Below are 4,541 nucleotides of genomic sequence, written 5' to 3'. Positions count from 1 at the left end.
AACTGCACAATCTAAGGACCTCATTCTGCACAGAAAAGCTACACAAAAAAAACAAGCATTGAAAATGTCGATTTTGAGCCAACATTTACAGTGGATATGAAAAAAATAAGTCTACCTCTTTTCCCAGTTAATGGGTTGTTACCACAAGTTGTTAGTTTTATTTTCCTTGGTTTTTAGGTCAGCTACTTTTTATATTATGTAGATAATCATGACTCAGATGTTAACCTAGCGTCTATTGCTGCGGTGTTTTACCATAAATAGCAGTGAACTTGTTCAGATAAAAAAAAAAAGAAAAGCTATTTAACTTTGCTAGTACAGTTAGTAAAGGTTTTAATGATGGTGCTTTTCACAGCTTAGATTGAGCTTTCACTAAGCAGCAGCGTTGAGCTAAATGCACGGCGACAAGGCGCTAACACGCTAAGACGTACCCAAGCTGTAAAAGCCACAGTGGCCGCACACTTAGTCATTTCTACATCAGTGCTTTCATTCTACAATTATAACAATTACAGGCAAGAAGAAAAAAAAGCCACAGTGAGCAAAAATGCTCTTACAGCATTGCCCGTATAATAAGGGTTATCTGATGGAGAAACTCTGACACTGAAATGGATTATTATTGCTCTGTTATTTCCAATAGGGATATTCTTTTGTAGAGTGGAAAAAGATCGTTTTTAAACTCACACATTGTACAATGTATGGGAAATGTTTTCATGTGTTGTGGCATATGGGGGCTGAATTTTTCGCAAAATTCTGTCTGAGCATTGCTGAGCCAGTTTTGAGGTTCACACCTACTGTATATCTCCAGAATATTTCAACAGGGTCTTCACACAATTTGGCCCCTCAAAATTGTTTAATTGATAACCAAATTTCCAAATATACAATGAAGAATGTTCCTTCAAAGTCTTCATGTGTGTTCTCAGGCATGGGGTCTTCAGGTTTTTTTTGTCGGTATTCTTAAGAAGTAATAGAATTGATATCAAGTCTTTGTCTTTGCCATCATGACAACAACTCAACACCCCTCACAATTTCATATAGTAGCCTGTCTGTTTAGTATACCTAGTTAAAATTTGGTACCCATCAGAACAAATAAATCTGTGTTAATTTCTTTCTCGCTCTTGCTCTCCCACACAAGTGGTTGCTAGGCGACGGCAAAAGTAATCAGCAGGAAAACATCTTCTTTCCCGACCATATTTCCGTCTCTTGTGATGAGACAGCGTGGAATATATTTTGTCAGTGCGCCATGACAAAAACATGAATAACCTAGAAAGAAATCATTTGAAGGACTGAAAACTGACTTTTGAATGAAGAGCTTAAAAAAATGTAATTTGTCCACCTAAAGGGATAACGTTTTAAAATGTGAACTATTTTTTGTTTTATTTTGGAATGTCTTTCTTTACATATTTATTTTACAGTGGTACACCTTTTCGTATTCAGAAAGGGAGTAATTTCTCTCTTTATGTTTTATGTGGTTTCAGTACATGGTGGATCACTTGTAAGTCTTCAAATGGTGTCTAGTTTTACAGTAAAATAAACCCACACATATTTTTGGTTCAGTATTTGCAAATTTGTCTATTAGATTTTTGAGATAAGAACCCATTAACTGTTGATCAGTGAAAAACTTTTCACTAGTTTTGGGCATGGCTAATAATAAACAGTGCTTTGGCACCGTCTTATAACCAAAGAACTACATTGATATGAGGGGAAAAGCTTCATTTCATTCGGCCAAAACGTGTAATAGGAAAACCTTGCTGCCATTTTGTGGCATCATAGGTAATCAGAAACCTTTTTGTGGCAGGCCTCGATGCCTACCTCACTGTATTTTAGTTTCTTGAAGTGATTCACTTGAAAGTTTTCAAAGTTTTACTTTTTTTTGGTGGAATTTTGTCATAAATGGCTTGAAGCCCCTGTAACTGAATTCAGTTTTTCTAAAGACATTATACATTTTTGATGATTATTGCTGAAAACATGTAAAAACTGATACTGTCAAAAGAGATATTTTGGCAACTCAACATGTACTGTAGCGGCATCAGTGACGTGCAGTGAGCTCTAGGCTTGGGTAGGCAGGCAGTCGTAAATTGAAACATACACACCAAGTACAAATGTGTGTGTCGGCAGGCGAGTGTGCAACATATCCTAGGGTAACCCTATTTTAATCGGGGGGAACACTAAAACTAATATATTTAAAAATGATATGGTTTACTCCAATATGCTATACATTCAAACTATTTTAATGCATGCCTCCTCTGTATTGTTAGAAACAAACATTACTTGACAAAAATGATTACGACAGACATGTTTTAAGCGCATTTTTTGCTCCGCAAACAAATTGGGATGAGCAAGGTTCGTGCCCTTCGCCACCCGTGAGGCAGCTCGTCACTTCGCCACTCAGCTAAAACTCTGGGCCACCGTTGCAGCCGAGGACAATATTCGAACGCTAACTGATGTACGCAAATGTGGGTCTCCCCGTCGAGATAAACACGGTGCAGTGCACTCCGCCTCCCATTTGCCGCACAACGAAAACCGGACAATTTCATTCATTAATAAAAAACCCGTCCGGACGCCCGGAAAGGATGTAAATAAAGTGGACATCTCCCAGTAAAACAGTTAATTCCTTGCAAAATTAAGCTAGCAATAGTGTGGTATACAATTATATTCAAAAGTATTATTATTTAGATCTTTATTGTCCCCACAGGTATTTTGTGTTACAGTGCAGCCCATGTTTAGAGGGTGGTCATCTTTTGTTATTATTGGTAAGAGTTGAAGAAAAGGAGGAAAATGTGGTATTCTAGAAAGTTGTAGTTACTAACGCCAACCAGCGGAGGGCAGCGTTCGCTAGTTTGTGTACATGGCCTAGGGGGAGAGCTTCGCATTCTAAAGCGAAGAAGAGCCACACGCAATGTGGAGAGAGCCGTGTGTGAACGCCGTACATTAAATGTATTATATTTTGTGTTTTCCAGGTAAGAGAAGGTTGCTAGAACACCATATATTGATGGATGCTTATGTTTATTGACGTTTTGTGTCTTATATTGAAGTGAATATTGTTTAGAATGATGTTAATTATCTCGAACGTGACTGAGTTGTTAAAATGGATGACAAACGTTATTGTGTAATGGCGAGAAACACAACATGCAAAGTGGAACCATCTACAAAGCTAGTATTTCCGTTTGTAGCATTCTTTGTGAAAATTATATTATAATTAATTAATTATATTACGAATAATTCTCTATCCCTTACTTTGCTGAAGATCCGGTAGCTAAGGCGTTGGTCTCCCATCCTTCAAAAGATGACGTTTTTCCTCAAAAGAAAGGCGTGAAAATAGTTTGATATTTTCCAGAGTAGCGTCATCTTACCGGCGTACTGTGCACTAAGTGTGTTTTGAATTCACGCCTAATTGAATTCTGCCTGTTTGCGTAAAGGACTTTTCTACTGGGAAACTGACTACGCATGCGCGAACACACATCGCTACTCAGAAAGGGCTGCTGGAGGCATCGGAGGCGTGTGCCGCCTTCAGCAGGAGAATTTTACAGCATTTTTGCCTGCAGGCCAGAAGAAGTGGTGAGTCCTTTTTAATTGAGCTATGACAATCGCCAGATGGTGTCACTTTAAAATCTATATAGGTAGTGTAGGCTATGTGAAATGCAAAAAATTATTTAAATCAATAGAAGAAGCCAATTCATTTTCATTTCATTTCAGCCTTGGTCAGGCAGTACCTACCTTGCCTGCCCTGACCGCACGTCACTGAGCGGCATAGATGTTATGTTAAGTGAAAGCCAAGCAGGGCTTTATTTCACACAATTCAAACCCTTATGTTATATATTTTCATCATTCAAATTTGGCAGCAAACTTTTTTTGTGGTGCGTCAATTTTTCAAGACATTGACTTCACTTTCCAGTGACTTTAACTTCTTAAAAGGAAGAAATTCTAACTTTTGAACAGTCAACAATAGAAATAAATAGTGAAATATAAAACTCGTAAAAATGTGAGACACAGGTGGCAGCACGCTCACGCCTGGCGCCCGTCCACCTGAGCTTTTTATAATGCCGCTGTCATCAATAGGTGCTGCTGTCGCCACTCGACCAAAATACTGTAGATGCTGGGCTATCACCCCTCTGACTGCCACTGTTGGGCTCCATAGGGACAAAAAAAACAACAACAACAAACAACGCAACACCAGGGTTGTGCTTATTAAACTTGCTGCTGCCACACAGTTTGGACTCAGGTGGTCATTAGTTTTGACACAGGCTTGTAGAAATATCTCAGGGCAACAAAAAAAAACAAAAAACAACAACCCAAAGCACATTCATTTTAATACAATCAACACTTTTACAGGTATGCTTATAGGCATTTCCACTAACAGGCACGTTTGTAAAGTTTGGTTTTTGCCATTTACAACTGCAAAGTTAGTACACCAAATATGAATGATACATGCAGGGCAAATTTGTCTGAAGGAATAAGCGGTTAAGAAAATGGATGGATGGATGGAGTTATGTTGTCAATACATTGAGTATAACTAGTCAATTAATGGAAGTCACTTCATATAAATC

General features: G+C 38.3%; 1 long non-coding RNA gene across 1 annotated transcript in view; it reads left to right on the top strand.

Annotated features, from left to right (window-relative positions):
- The first annotated feature begins 2,840 nt into the window (after positions 1–2,840).
- Positions 2,841–4,541, top strand: part of LOC144020444 (uncharacterized) — a 63,177-nt gene continuing 61,476 nt past the window's right edge. Inside the window, exons 1-2 of the long non-coding RNA XR_013283883.1 lie at positions 2,841–2,954; positions 3,414–3,552. This is a non-coding gene — a long non-coding RNA (uncharacterized LOC144020444). The remainder of the gene's footprint in view (positions 2,955–3,413; positions 3,553–4,541) is intronic.

The sequence above is a fragment of the Festucalex cinctus genome, chromosome 1 (assembly GCF_051991245.1).
Source record: "Festucalex cinctus isolate MCC-2025b chromosome 1, RoL_Fcin_1.0, whole genome shotgun sequence".
In the NCBI taxonomy this organism is placed as follows: Eukaryota; Metazoa; Chordata; class Actinopteri; order Syngnathiformes; family Syngnathidae; genus Festucalex; species Festucalex cinctus.
Note: the sequence above shows the minus strand (reverse complement) of the source record. Positions and strands in the feature narration are given on the sequence as shown.